This window comes from Antennarius striatus, chromosome 5, assembly GCF_040054535.1.
Source record: "Antennarius striatus isolate MH-2024 chromosome 5, ASM4005453v1, whole genome shotgun sequence".
NCBI lineage: Eukaryota > Metazoa > Chordata > Actinopteri > Lophiiformes > Antennariidae > Antennarius > Antennarius striatus.
Genome location: NC_090780.1, coordinates 19,416,696 through 19,432,998, shown reverse-complemented (window position 1 = coordinate 19,432,998; position 16,303 = coordinate 19,416,696). Strand labels below are relative to the sequence as shown.

The 16,303-nt window shown below is 41.6% G+C and overlaps 1 long non-coding RNA gene across 2 annotated transcripts in view; it reads left to right on the top strand.

The window, feature by feature from the left end:
- LOC137595401 (uncharacterized) overlaps positions 1 to 16,303 on the top strand; it is a 68,048-nt gene that overhangs the window by 25,965 nt on the left and 25,780 nt on the right. The window contains exon 2 of one of the 2 annotated variants that reach the window (XR_011035433.1): positions 4,530 to 4,556. The exons of the other annotated variant lie outside the window; for it this stretch is intronic. This is a non-coding gene — a long non-coding RNA (uncharacterized lncRNA). The remainder of the gene's footprint in view (positions 1 to 4,529; positions 4,557 to 16,303) is intronic. 2 annotated transcript variants of the gene reach the window in all.

Here is a 16,303-nt window from a genome sequence, read left to right as displayed (position 1 = left end):
GACCAACTGAATCTGACTTCGCAAATTTGTTGTATGATTGTAAAATTGCATAACGACAATAAAGTTTCTTCTTCTAATCATCCTCTGTGACATGATAGTGTCATTTTCGGGGAGAATTGCCATTGGGGATTGGACAAAAAGAGAAAGAAAAATGCTCTGATGACTCGAGGAGGAATCTGAAGAACAGTTCCATGGAGTGCTTCTGAGAAAACAGATAAGATAAAAACCAATGCAGGAATTCAATGAGGCATTCAGAGAGATCAACCTCGCTGATAAACCAAAAGATAGGGAGAGGAAAGCGGGACAGATAGTGCAGGTATGTGTGAGGTAGTCAGATTTAGGAAATGTATTTGGCAGGTTTTGTGTACAACATTGTTGTTAGATTAGGGTATCTTATTTGAACAAGCTAGATACTCAGAGGTGGTAAGAGTCACTTCTGAGCCGTGCTTAAGCGTGTGGAAGAGGCTGTGTGCTGTTGTTTTGCCAGGCTTGGCTACACGGGCCCCTCTCTCGGACTGCATTGTAAAATCACATTGATCTGGCCTGACAAGGCGTTGAGTCTTATCCCTGCAGCGCAAGCTTAGCGGTTGACGCCACCAACTGAGGAGGATAGCAGCAGCGGATAAGATGAGGGAGAGGCGAAGATCCTCTGCCTCATCGGCCGCATTAAGAGATGGGAGGAATCTAAAGTGTAAAATCAGCCTCTTTTGCGATCAGTTGGGATTTAGCATTGGTTTGTGGCAGTTGGCGCCGGCGCTGAGTTCTCCCTCCTGACAGGGTAATCGCCCAGGGGCTTAGCGCCACAGGAAGAACAATACCTCCCACTTCCTCTCATCTCATCTCACGGATGATCTGGACAAAGTACACGTCCACATCGGCCGCATCTGCCAGGGCGAAGCAGCCGGGGAGAGACAGGAGGATGACAGACCGAGGCCCGAGACGCTTCGCCTGGCAGTCCATGATGCCGTCATTGAAGGGCAGGCATGTTGTGTGTCACTAAATAAACTGTGTGTATGCAGTTGTGTTCTTGTGTACACATAAAGTTAAGTTTATATGTTTTTGCACTCATTACTTATGAGTCCTTATGTATTTACAGTGTTACAGTAGTATATAATGTGTGCACCTGCCTGCATGGATGCATGGACATGATATGTTCATAAATGTGATGAAATGGCATGTGAGATTGGGGGAGGGGGGGAGGGGGTCAGCGCTAATCTTCCTCAGATTTTAGTAGCAAGAATCCCTCCTGTCCCCATTAATAAGCACCCTAAATAAAGCTGTATCTCTGACACATGCAAATGAATCAACGCAGCAGTTTAAATAAAAAAAAAAAAAAGATCAAAAGATGAGAAAGGCTGCTATTACAGTAATCTACCTCGGCAGAGATGAGAGGCTTTTATCTGGCCTAAATTAACTAGCTGATTCGCAGTCCATCATCAGCCACGGGATCAGAAGGCATCAGGTAATGCAGCGCTGCACAAATACCTTTCCAACATAAAACACTAAAAAATCAGCCGGTGGTCTCTTTTATCAGTCAGGCACGGGTAAACTTATTAAATCTTTGCATCTACATCTACTTTTTTTTAATAATTATATATATATATATATATATATATATATATATATATATATATATATATATATATATATATATATATATATATATATATATAGTGCACAAAACGCTGCACAAGGGGTTTCTTCTGCTGGAGTTGGGGTTTGTGAAGAGAATGTAGAAAGCGTCTGAATCAGCCTGCTTTTCAAAAAGTCGATCATTCATGATGGATCCTGGTTTTCTTCTGTTTCACCCGCTTTAGGTTGGACAGAAAATTTGTAATGTAAGATGAGATGTGATTCCCCTCCCTTCCTTCTGTCCATCCAGGTGCTGGGCTTCACCATCCTTCTAAATCTATTAAATACAACCTCTCTCCTCTCCGTCCAGTTCTGTGATAAAGAACAGCTTCGAGCCTCTGTACCTCACACGAGCATCTCAAATAACCCAGCCATTAATTTACATTACTGAGGTTTATTCCAACTGATAAGCGCACTAAAGGAACCATTCTCTCCACTGTAAGCCTGAACGAGGTTTTAGCTATCTCAGGTATGACAAACATCTTTATGACGCTGCCTGTTGCACTTAACAGCTTGTTGCGAGGTCCTCATGTCAGCCACGCGCACGGCGTAAAAGTATCCCGTTGTGTTCACAAAAACAATCTGGGGTAATTATGTGACCGTAAAAGGCAGATCCTCAAAGCAGCAGAGCCATTAGGGAGACAGAGAGAGTCACTTTTTTTGACAGCCATAAATCACTCGCAGTCAAAGAAGCATACACACTTGTAGCACACACTCAGACATGCAAACCAGCCTTGAGGGGCTTGACCTCTTCGCCGGAGGAGCTGCTAATACCCCCAAATGACTGCCCAACAACTTGGAAGTGGCTGACTGCTCAATAATAATGACATCTGCCATACTGTCATCCAGTTAGCGCCACAAATAGCCGTAAGAGGTGCCAGCTGTTTGTGCCACTGTCTGTGTCTGTGTGATGCTCATTGTTGTTCAAACACCAACTCTTTTTAATGGAAGCACAGGGTTGTGTGTGTGTGTGTGTGTGTGTGTGTGCATATATTTGTGCGAGCATCTCTGAATTTAAATAGCAGAAAGTGTTGTCTTTGTGTGTGTTGTACCTGCCTCCTTTGGCTGGGAACTGTCACTGTCTCTTCCTAATCGGATTGGGAGGACACCAGCGGCTAATGCGGCCTGCTGCCATCAAGTCGTCCATTTAAAGCAGAGCTGATCTGATTGCTGGAGTTTATTGGAAAATGGAGCGAGCAGGGCCAGCCTGCCCCCGCATTCCCTCCTCCGAAGCTCTTTTCACTGACCGAACACTGGGAAGTGCTTCAGCCTTTACCTAGTTAGCACCCTTATCAGCCTCTGCGAGTTGGGGGTCACTTTGGACAATGACCTAAAGGGAGATGTTTAATGTAATTTCATTGACAGGAAATGGGACTTTGGATGCGATTAGCTACTTGCGGGACAGGTAGGGGAGAAGAGAACTGCTGTTTGGAGTTTGTTTAAAAGCCATTTGATTGTGCAGCTTGCGTCCCTTCCTATCGCTCGCAGAATCGCCCCGATCGGAGAGAAAGTCCCGTCGCGACGGTTCACCGCACGATTGACGGTTGGCTCTGCATCATCTGTTTATTTCTATTTTGATTCTCTCAGGAGGAAGGAGAAGACCCAAAGGTGTTCTGTTGCTGCTCAGGAAAAAACGGTCTCGACACGTTCTCATTCAGAAAACAAACAGAGCTTGATTGTTTGGTTTTGAGTGAGCGAAAGCTGCTGCCATTTTTACACGTCGCCAAGATTACACAGACCGAAAATGGAAATGTTTGGGGGAATAAAAAATAGCACTCGCCAGTGAAGCGTCAAAGTTTGTGACTGTGTTTGCAAAAGCCCTCGCCAATACCCACCTCTCCCCCGCTTTCTATGACTTCCTTTGCCCCCCCACCACCCACCCACAACCCCCACCCGCCTCCCGCTCGCGGCCACCTTTCTCCCAGTTTCTGTCGCCGTGTGATCTTATCACACCTCTTCTGATTTCATTTGACGGTCACCAGCTAATCAGAGTCCAACATCTGGGTGGTTCCCATGGCAACCGACAGGACCAAATATTCTCGGCCTTAAAAGGTGGGCCGAGGTCTGGTTTGCGAGGGGGGAGGAGAAGGGGGGCGGGGGGGACGCCCTGAGATTGACAGCTTTGATAGACAGAGCCGAACAGGGGCCTGAATGGCACAACACTACCACTGCATTGTGTGTGTGTGTGTGTGTGTGTGTGTGTGTGTGTGTGTGTGTGTGTGTGTGTGTGTGTGTGTGTGTGTGTGTGTGTGTGTGTGTGTGTGTGTGTGTGTGTGTGTGTTTGTGTGTGTGTGTGTGTGTGTGTGTGTGTGTGTGTGTGTGTGTTACCTCATTTCCCCTGAGTGCTCTGCCCATCCCATGGGCGCAGTGGGACAGGGTGGAGGGCTGTTTGTTTGTGAATCAGTGTGTGTGTGTGTGTGTGTGTGTGTGTGTGTGTGTGTGTGTGTGTGTGTGTGTGTGTGTGTGTGTGTGTGTGTGTGTGTGTGAGGGAGAATAGGCATATAGATGGAGCTATTTGCTAACTGTACCAAAGGGCTCTGAGCAGCCTGAACAGCGGTCACAGTTTATAAATACATTCATACACAATAGTTTTTTTAGTAGTAGGAGAGAGGAAGTGCTCTGAGCAGTGTATAGACTTCTGCTGCCTCCATTTTGAGCCACCAATAGCTTAAAGAGCATTACCACATCCTTATTTAAGTGATTTAATAACCAGAGCTGCTGGTAGACGTCAGTGCATTTCGTTTGCTCTGTCTTTAAGATACAGCTTTGTCACAGATCAATCACATTTGATTGATCAGTGCATCGACTGATTATTTTACCTGTTAATTACTGTCACTCTCCTTCCTTCTCTTCTGGTGGCCTTCCCTGAACTGGTCCGCCTCTCTTCTATTTACCAGGGTCCATTAAAGTCGGATTCCTCCAGGGTAAGTAAAAACTTCATTTATCGTAGCCTGCTAAGCCAAGACGGGAAACGCCAGACCCCCACAGCTGTAACTGTATTAAGAGCCAGCCAACGGATGGGCCGTGGGACACAGCTCCCTGGCCCGTCCGCTAATGACCGCACCACAAGCTCACATAATGGCTTGGAATGGTAATTGATTTTTGTAAAAATGTGAGTCCATTTTTTGTGGTACCATGACTGCTATGACTTACTGCCAACTCATAAATTACCTGCAACACAAAGAAATGTCTAATCTCCTTGAATTCTTGGTAAGATTCTTCCTGTATGTTGGCAAACAGACTATTTTATCTGTTTTCCAATTTACAATTGTTTTTGTGATCATATTTAATGAAAAATAGACAGAAAGCCCGTGTATCTGATTAAGCATGATACATAATGGAGAAAACTTTACACCATTAACTGAGATACTCAACATTTGCAACAATTCCAATGATAATGTTGGAAAGTAAACTTTATTACTAAAACTCATCTACACGTCTTAAGTGCTTCATCCTGACTGTATTGGTGTCATTTTATCACATTTGATTGGACGGCACCAGACGAGCCCCACAACAATCATTCATCAGGTCCTGATTTGAATGTTGCTAAATCCTGATTGGTGCACAGGCATGTGATGTCATTCATGGTGTCACACCCCATTTCAGACAATCCGATCAGCACAAAGAAATAAAATCACTACTGGTATGATTGAGTGATCATCTTACCGGAAGGATAAAGGAAGTAATCAGTGTATTAACTGATTTACAAGTGATTTCTGGGAAATGTAGTTCAACAGCGACAATAAGGAAATGATCATTTTGAGTGATAACTTCACTCACCCTAACTTTACCAGTCAGTTTTTTTTTTCTTGCTGCTGTTCTTACTCATAAAAACATTCTAAAGGTAATTAAAAAAGATGTTATCATTCAAACAAGGCTGCAAATGTAACATTTAAACCAACAAAGAGTCTATACACTAGTTCACATTCAAAGTTGTTCATATTTCAGTGTTACCAGAATAGTTCTCTCAATTTGGAATGTGGTAAAACAAGTAAGAACATAATAGTTTTGTATCATAATCTATTGAAAGACAAGATTAGTACTTATTACCAGGACTTTTATCACATTTGTAAGTTTTATACAATGCAAGATGTGTATTAACCAAGAATAAAGCCATTTGAAAGCACCAGGTTAAGCGCTGGAATGATTACCGTCATAACTAGACCGGTATGTAAGCTCTTCTCTCATCATCCCATCCCTCCCTCCAGCTCTTATCTGGCTTGTCTTTTGTGTCACATTTTAAGACTATTCTCTGATGATTTACACATCTTCTTTAAACAGGCAGATAACGATCACAGATCTCCCCAGAACAACCCCAACACCATTATCTCTCTCTTAGATATTACTCACATGGGACATTTAAGTTTTTTTATTGCATGGATAGAAACTTTTAACAACAATTACTCATTTGATATTGCGAGTAGTCATCTGAAAGTGTGCTGTTGGTTTCAGAGGGACTAAATCAATCCGGCTTATTTGTTCAGTGTGCTATCCCGTGAAAGTATGACAACGCACCCTAGATGCAGTCACTGTGGGGTGTGGGGGCAGGAATTAAAAAAGGTCATGGCAGTATAGAAATATTAGAAATCAAGACATAAACTACATTTTTAGAGGGTAAAAGTGGGTTGTTGTTTTTTTATTTAATTTACATTTTATGTACTGATTATAATCCCCGCAGGGAAATTAGTGGAAATTTGAGATGAAGCCAGGAAACACTTGTGGACCTACACTACGACGCTATAAGAGCTGATTGATGATTTACCACTGTCTCATCTCTATTCTTATTGCTTATTTATTCTGATAACAAAATAAATCTTTCACTCTGATATTCTTTCACAAGTCAACAGCCAATTAATTTTATGTACTTTAATTTGAGGCTTCAGATTTCTCTTGCAGTGCTTGTTTGAACATTTATCATTCCTGGTGAGTATGGTCATGGAGCCTTTCTGAGTCAAGCAAAGCTAAAAGCTCTTTCCTGCCAAAGTTTGTACGTGACTATTAGTAATTGTCGCATGAATAACGGGATGGGACATCGAGGATAACAGGTTGTTTCTGCCATCAATGTATGGATTAATGTCGGCCCGTATCCCGTAGCGTTATTGTGGCTGATCAGACCAGAGAGGTTTATTTAAATCATTGTAAATTCATTTAACAGAATTAATGCTACAAGTTACTAAACTAATTTATTTTACTGTAACATGGTGGTTCTTTATTAGAATCAGTGATCAGATGTCTCAGAATATGATTTTGTTTTATTAGTCAAATAATCTAATGTTACTTTATTACCTAGGAAAAGCAATTCAGCCCACAACAACATGGGGCCTCGGTTAGTTGACAGTTGGGGGCGTAGTGGTATTCCTTCATTGTCGACAAGCATTATTGGACAATTTGAATCAATTTGAAAGAATGCATCATTACACAAGAAATCAGCCATGCCACCAACAGACGGGTCTCACAAACAATGCCGTTAGACATAATACCCCGGGGATCCCAGAGGACAGAATGGCAAAGGGCGGGGGAGTAAAAGGAGGGAAAAGGGAGAAATAGTGGAGAAGAGGATGAGTGGGGGAAAACAAGAGCACAGAGAAAGTCATTGAGTATCGGGGGAGTTGTATGGATCTGTTATGGTTGAGCTATAATTAAGATAGGCTAACAGAATGTGTGTAGGGAGTGTAAATGCATTACGGTCCCCCAAACCTCAGCCTGCTGGGATCAATAAGTCTCCATCAACATCATGCTGGACAGGAGCCATCCTGTTCTCTTACGGCTGAGCCTCAGTCACACTCGGGCTCTGACTCCGTGGAGCTAAAACGATGTCTGCTAGCGTGTATTCATTTAAAAATACAATGTTGTACACTGAACGGCAGACAACAGCATAGACGATTTAAATAGGACAGACGGTCCAGCTCAGGCTGGAAGATGATAAAAGTCATGAAATGCAAGTGAAGGGAAACGGAAGCCCACTCTAAGGCGATGATGAGAGGCAGAGGGAGGGGCACAGATAACCTTGCTGGGTTAAAAGCTTCCTCCAAAGCCTAATGAGGTATCCCATTTGCAAAGGCGAACCCCCTCCCCCCTCCCCAGTCAGATAAACAGCAATATTAATTAAAAGGCTCCAATTGAATCTGTCTGATGGACGAGCTTTAGGACGATTAGCAGGATATGGCTTATTTCTGAATGATGGAGTCGGTTGATAGAGGAAAGGAGACAAGTGAACACTGATATGATGTCAAACACAAACTCTAGTGATACATAAACATCAGAACTGTCAGTGTCACATAAAGAATGAGGAAATTTTGTTATTTTCATTTGTACCTCAGATGTGAGTTACGCAAGAGTTGATTGTAGAGATAGATGGGAAAGGAAACGAGCAAAATGACAACTTTGGTTTTCTGGGTGTTTCTATTTTGTTTCAAAATATTTTCATGGTTTGTACAGAAAAAAGCCACATCAAAAAATGTCATTTAATCTGTATGTAACATTTCAGCAAGCAGGAGTGATTTTTTTTTTTTTTTTTTGCTGTTGCTGTTGTTTTGTTGATGCTAAATATGTGATTTTATATTTTAGTACGTCATTTTTATTTTGGTAAAACTCCATAAAAACTGAACATGATCACAACCCAAATTCACATTTTAGATCTGAGTGTCAACGTCTTGATAATGGCACACATCTGAAGCCACTGATGCATTGAAGTATCAGTACCTGTTTCAGAATGTAATCTGAATGTCATGTTCATTTATAATTTCCTTGACAAGAAACAGACTCAGAAGGTTACTCATCAGTGAAAAAAGTGCTTTCTAGTTTTGAAGCAACTGATAAACACCGGTTCTCTGCGTAGTTGATAAAGCAACAAATCAAATATGCATCTGATGTTAAACCAAAGAAAAGGAGATCTGTTTGACCTTATGAAATGCACATTTAGTTCACAACTGCAGTAACGTAGGTTTCATTCAACTTTTTGTGCTCTACATAAATATTTTCCATATATATTGTATTCAGTCTGACCATTATTCAAAAACAATGACACATGCTCACACACCAGTAATAACCTACCAATGAAACAAAAAGTTCACACTGGCAGATGTTTTTATGCTTCATGAGTGAATTTTTATGATACATTTCTGTCAATCAGGACTTGTTAGTGAATATTCCTAGATTTAACCACTTAAATTGGAGTCCTAAATCTATGAAAAATCTATTTTTAATACAAGTTAAATCAATTTTTACAACATATTCCAGACGCTGTGGGCGATGGATTCTCACAGTTAGGTGGCAGCTCTCAGTGTGAAAGTTTGGTGATGTCTGGTTTTGGCGAGTTATGTAGACATGGCTTGGCTTGGCTTGGCTTGGCTGGGACGCCCTGCTTCTACTTCTACACCTCCCCAGGGAGGACTGGGGGATCAGATAAGACTGGGTTCCCAGATCAGGGCCAGATTGACAGTTGAACATCTGAGGAAGACTGATGGTTGAGGGATTGAGATGGGTGGAGTATCTCTTATACCAGTGGGCCCCTCGGGGGGGGACCTCCAGAGCCTGCAAAATATGTTGAGTGTAATAAAGCAAATTATTTTGACGAGGGAGGGGGGCAGGGCGATCACTGTGATGACAATTGTGCAAAAAAAAATAGCGAATATTGTGATTCTATTTTTGCTTTTATACAAATGTTTTCAGGGAGCCTGGGTCTTAATGTGGAGCAGAACTGTGACTTCGCTCTTCTAAATAGTTTTATTGTATCCAGTTAGCTCAAGAACGTCAGTGTGAACAGTCAGATATTTGTAGCTGATGAGGTGTAGCTTGACAAGGGAAGTGATTGAAATCCTCCTGGGACCCTTATTCTCCTTCTGGTTTTCATAATAGAACTAGATAACAAACACTTTCCCACATTTGGTTCATCCGCGTTTACACCAAGGTGGTATAGGAACAGCCAAACGGCACATCCAATGATTTTATCTCCCATGTGGCAAGTTAGAATCGCCTCCAGGCAGCCATAAAATGGGTTAAATTATCTTTTAAGACATCATTGGTATATTGTAAGTGGAAACGAGTGAATATTTTTAGTAGGGCTTTAAATACATTTACTCATAACCCCTTGTGGTTTAGTAATTCTCTGCTTGTGTTCAGCACTTTGTTTTAAAGCCCTTCCTTGATTTAGATTGTAATTTGAAGGCAAAAGTAGCTTGTAACATCCCTGCATATCTTGTCATAAAGGGGATTATTGTCCTTTTAATTTGAAATGATAAAAAAAAAGACAGTCAACATTGCTGGAAAAAGACAGTACGCTCTCAAAGCCATCAAAGACTCCTCCATGGTTGCTGACTTTACCACAGAAATAATCTAGCTGCAGAAACAATCTGTATTATTGTTCTTAGCCTGCATATAACCTTTCACATATTTTCCCTTTTGGTTGATGCCACTTTAGGACTCCGTGTCTCTGCTCAACACACAGACAAACACATGCACAGTTCTATACACACCGTCATGCCTCTTATAACCATGAACTGACCTATTAACCCAATATATAGCGCCATCTAAATCCAGTCACACGCTAACATATGAACACACTCATAGTGGACTGAGTGGCTTCGTGGAAACACACGGTGTTGGTCAGTCAGACTAACTGGCTCTGCAGCTAATCGAGTAGAGTGTGTGGCCTTGCGTGGCCCAGGTCTGACCCCTCTGTAGCCAAGGACACCACTGAGCCTCAGCTTTGATACATTTGATACGGTTTAAGTGAGGAATGAAGACCTAAGCCTGTTTACATTTGAACTGGATTAGTGTTGGGGTGACAGTGCAATAACGAGAGCAAGAAAGTGAGGGTCAGAGAACGCAGAAATTCTACTGGACTAAAATAAGTCAATGGCCTCTATTCTGACAGGGCAAAGTGGTCGTGTCGCTTTGTGTTACCGTGGAGTTTGTGGCATCTTTTTCAATTATTCTGCCATTGTTGTGTAGAGTTCCTTAGATTTGGTCCAGAGAAGGATGTTTCTGGAATTAGTTCATGCTCCTACAGTTTGTCTATGAAAAGAAGATTTTTGTGGTATGCAACTATTTTTATCCCCCCCGGCATTTAATTCTGAGGACTGTAGCTCTCGTCTGTCTGTCTATAACTTTATTTTGTCTGGCATAACTCATAAAGTATCAGTCATTTTTTCATGATAACTCAACAACCATTTATTGAAGTGGTTCCTTTTCTGACTGATTTTTTTCGTAGTTTGGAATTTTCAAATTCAAAAATATTTAGAAAATGGTTAAAATACCCAGATTTTCACCTTTTTAAAAAACTTTTTTTTAAAAGCAAAGTGAGAAACTTTGTCCCATAATTCCCCAGTCGTTCTTTAAAGTTTCAAACTTTTATAGAGCATAATTGATAAAAAATTTCTTAGGATGATCCAACGTTGTCCAAATCAGCTATAGTTTTGTTTTGTTTTTTTCTGAATCCAAGAACAATTTTTAGGAAATTCACAAAATTTTCAGGTTTTGAAGTAGAAAGTGACAAATTATTCAATTTACTGTAAAGTCAACATTAAATCCAAATCATATATGTATTTACCTTCTTGGGATGCCCATGGTGAGATTTCAGTGATATGACCTTTGGTTTTCTCCAGAGCCTCATTTGTTTGAAGACTGAATTTTCTTTTCAGACACACATGGGCGTGGGGGGCGGATATGTCATCTCCTGATATCTCATGTTTTCTATTCATCTGTGCTTGTGTGCAGCGCAAGGTCTCCATACAGGGGGTGTAATTTGTTGTATTCAGTACATTAACCCTCTTGGTCAAAGAATCCATATTCTCTTAATTATGGATATTATAGCATTATATATTTAAAATGGGCACCTGCACATTATTGTAATGGAGTGACTGAGCAGGAGAAATCTGATATCCTCCCTGTTTCTGTGTGTTTCTTGTTCTTTTTCTCTCTTTCATCGTCGCCCCGCCAACATCGCCCCCACCCACCCACGCATCACTGTCTCTCTTTCCTCAAGTAATGATTTGATGTTGCTAATGGCTTCCTAAATTTTGTAGAAAGGCCAGAACCAGTGCCTTCTAGAGTTTCAGATGCTGGAGGTCTGCCAGACGATGAGGGAAAATGAAGAGGGGCGGTGGGGGGGGGATGGGGGGTGATTGGCGCGGTCCAAGGCCTGGTGGGATAACGCAGGTACAGAGGTTGACGAACGAGTGTGGGGATCAGCAGGGTGTTGTCCTCGTAATGGTTTCTTTTCAAAACTTTATTATTTCCTGTCGCTCCGACATCCATATGTCACAAACTGAAGAAATCCCCCTTATGAATCAAAGTGTTTGAAGCCTAAACTGCCTTATTTGTCAGAAGTATTAATAGCAGCAGCGTTGCAAGGGGACAATGAAACTATATAAATACTTTTAGTAGCACTTATTCATAACTATCATAAATTAACTCTCATAAAAAACAAGTGAGGAATGGTAGGTTTTGCGAAGCGGCAACTACAGTGAATGAGTGATAACATTTTGCCTCACGGTGTGTCTGGACACTACTGAGAGGAACACATGGATATAGAGCCTCTGCACAGCCGGCACAATGGCTCCTATTGTCGGATCGCTCTACTGCTCATTCAACTGAGCCCACATGAAAGTTAATGGAAGGGAGAATGACGAATTGATGTGCTGGTGCTGTTCGTTTACGTGCTTGTGTGTCTGGTGGTGTGTGCGCACACTGCGCAGTGTGTTTGTATGTGTTTGTTTGTTTGTCACATGATGTCCTGTGGCGATCCCTAACTAACCATACAGGCGCCAGTGGAAGGTGGGGGGATGAGGGTAAGAGACGGGCATGAGAAGACGCAGAACAGGGAAGAGGAGCTATGGAGACGTGGCGGGGGGGCACTCTGGCTGACTGCTGTCACATGATGGGCATATAATGAAGCCAAACTGCATTCAGGCTGTTGAATAACTGCACAAATGACTCATGACCTGACTTAGCACTGTGCAAACAGAGCTGAAGTTACATTTCCTGAGCAAACGGATCCATCCAAGGGGCGCACAAGACTTCTGGTGCTGCTGAGTATAGTAAAATATTCTGATGCGGACCAAAATAATATGGTCCGCACAAAAATCAAGTCAACGATGGGAATTTTTTACACAGATTTTAGGCTTATCCTTTGATGTTCTTGGGTGTGCATGTACTGTACATCCCAGAAACTTGGATTTGCTGCCAGTCTTCAATATAGCCTGTAAAGTTTAATGAAGGTTATTAAAGATATTTTTGGAAGGCGGAGGGTTTCATCACTGTCAAATTAAAAATGAAGCATTATGGCACAGTGTTTTCTTCTGAATAAAATGCCTTAGTGCTCTGACGGCCGTCCAGAGTCAGTGGACAAAGGATAGATGGAGCGATGAGCGCGAAAAACAGCAAAAGCAAACAAAGTGACTTTTTTATCACAAATGTTTATTAATGCTGTCATATTTAATGCGCACAGTCCATTAATCAGACAGCCTGCATGTGTGTGGGGGCTGGACAGAACTCTGTGAGCCTGTGTGAGAACTCATGTAGTCGAGGTGATACTGTTTACCCAGAGAATAATCAGTGATTGGCCGCAGGCCTGGTAGGCTGGGGCATGATAGGCCACTGTGAAATGAAGCTGACAATAGCAGCCTGTTGCCTTCTTTAGTGCAGTTGTTTTTTACATATGTGCATGTGTGTGTGCGTGCGTGCGTGTGTGTTATTTGTTTCCAAGTATAATTCTCAATTATAGAATAATGTAGATTGCCTGTTGCCTTCACACAGGCGAGACTATTTTTAGTCTCACAGGTTTTTATGTAACGTGTTGAAGCCATAATGGGGAATCCGTGTTGTTCACCTTCTATGACAGCAGCAGAGGATGTGTGACTTTTGGGTGACATAGTATTTGTACAGCCCATAATCTAAAGTTTAAAAATCAGCTAGTAGCAGTTTTTATCTAACAAAGCTAACAAAGAATGGAAAAGGTGACAGCTAAGGTGACAGCACAAGCTCATTACCACCAGGTAATTGTTTTTCCTGTTGTTCTATCATATAAAAAGCGCCACTGGACAATTATATGAGACACGTAGCCACTGTGTTATGTCACACTATTTAAAATCCCACAGTGAATTGTCTTATAGTTTTGTATGTGAAATGATCTTTATGTGTCAGTACACTAAAAGTGATAATTCATGAAAGGAACAGTGGATGTGTGACTAATTGTGTACAGGTTACAGAGGAGAGAGAGAGAGAGAGACAGGGGGAATGGTAATCGGGTGGGAAAGGGGAAATGAATCAATGGAAGGCCCTGCAATCCCGGCTTATTCAGCAGGCCTCTCTCCCCTTGTCTTTCGTCTATTTCTTCCCCCTCCTTTCTTTCTTGAGCTCTTGATCACTTCTCTTTCCCCTCTCTGTTGCATTCCACACAGTTTTGTCATCCTGCCAAAGGAACAAATCAGAAAGCCCTCTCTCAGCCACCACACTTTTCCTTTGTCTTGCACTGCCTTTCTCTGCCTCTGTCCACTCGATTTCATTGGCACTCCAGGCCTATGATGTCACACTGGAGCAAAGGCCGTTAGAAAGCGACCCAAGGTCGATCGAGCTCGTGTCCAGTGAGCATTTCTGTGTGTTGTAAACTGCTCATTCTTCCCTTTCAGGAGAGTGCTTCCCTTGTTTGGAGAAAGTGTCTCCTGTTTCAAGAAGTCTGTCCTGCCCTTTTAAAGGGTTTCAAAGTGGCTGAGTGATTCGCTATTTTTCTTCAAATCTGGTGTGATTATTGTGTTACAGAGCTGTTATTTCTACCAATAATTGACAGAAGTTATTACATCACTGACTTTTAATTAATTTGCGTGTTGCGTTCTTTTTTTTCTCTTTTTTTTTCAGATGATCTTCAGTGAACCATGGCAGTGTTGAGATGTTTTACTCAGACAAGTAAATGGAATAATTTTATCTGTCAATGTGGTCTTTATTTTTTTTCATGGCTGATTAACCATGTTACTAGTTGTTCAACTGGCAGGATGGATTAGCGTGGATTAGATGTTTTCTTTGTGCGTGTGTGTGTGTGTGTGTGTGTGTGTGTGTGTGTGTGTGTGTGTGTGTGTTCTGCCAATTAATAATGGTTTTAAAGGGTAAGTAGAAAAGAGAAGCATTAAACTTAAGCAGAGAAATAGATCAGAGTAAGTTGATCTTACTCCACATGCACTTTGACCTCTTTAGAAACCCAAACAACCAGGAGGAGTCAATGGAGAGGATCATTCTGAGAACTTGTTATTGTTGATCTGCTCATTCATCTATATGGACAAGCTGCATATGAGATCTGGTATCTTTTTTCATTTGTACTTTGGTTAACTTGATGCCGGGGGATGTAGTTCAGTGGAAGAGCACATGCTTCACATGTATGCAATTCCCAGCGTCTGAAGCCCTGCAGGGGCACAAGCCAGTGTCAACTGTAGGCCGGTCCCAAGCCCGGATAAATGCAGAGGGTTGGGGCAGAAAGGACATCTGGTGTAAAACACTTTGACAAAAAAACGTGAGTGTTCATCTAAAATGGAAAAAGGAAGACACGCTCTGGCAATCCATTATGGAACAAACCGAAAGGAAGTTTTACTTTGGTTAATTCGGTCCAAATCTAGGAAAAAATTGATGATTGGGTAGCGCTGTTGACTGGAAGCAGGAAGGTCCTTGGTTTGATTCTACCTGTGGCCTTTCTGTGTGGAGTTTGTTCTACTTGTGTCAGCGTGGTTTCTCTCCATGTTAGAGTTAGGGTTACATTTCCTCTCACCATTAAAAAAATACAATTTAGGTGACTTGGTCACTCTAAATTGTCTGTGAGTGTGAGCACTAAGGGTTTTCTGTGTTGCTTTGAAATCAGCTGACAATCTTCCAGAGTGGACCCGCCTCTCACCAAGGCGACGAGGTGATTACGATCGTCTCGTCTTCAAGAAGATGAATGAATGAATTTGCTTGTTTAGACATTTTTAGGGATGTTTGAACGGAACAGAAGATTAGGATGGATCAAATGTTCTATTTTACATGTTATTGGCAATAGTCATCGTGGGTCATCAGGATGATGTCAGGAAACGTGGGGAAATCAAATTCAAGTGACCGATGAACGTTTGTGTTGTTAATGCTTTATAAGTGTATTTTTGAGCCTATTTGTGTCACAAAAAAATAATGAGATATTTTTTGAACTACTAACAATGAACTTTCAACATTATCAAACTATATATTGTTTATCTGTTAGGAATAATTGTTATCAGGTGTTGTACACTTAGGATTCATATTTCTTTAAAAGCATCATCGCACACTTTCAAATAGATGTGAGACGACAAATTATTCTGATTAGCACACAGCGGTACCAGTTTTAACAACTTTTAATCTACAATTCACGGCAAATTCCTGCTCTGATGTGCAATTTTAAGATTGGTTACTGGACAGTTTCTGCAATTACCAGCTCATAATTTGTCTGGTGGTGTTTTGTAACAGTGACATATTAATCATAAGATCCAGCGGTGACTTGGATTTCTTTCACACCGCAAATGAATCAATTTCAAGTTGAGTTTTATTGGTCACGGACAGGCAGGTGATTGTGCAGAAAGACAAAGGAACAAGATATTAAATGAAGACAACAAGACACAAATACTTACAGTAATCGGTTTACAAATGGGGTGAAGGCATCAAGGGCTCTGGGGGAGTTACC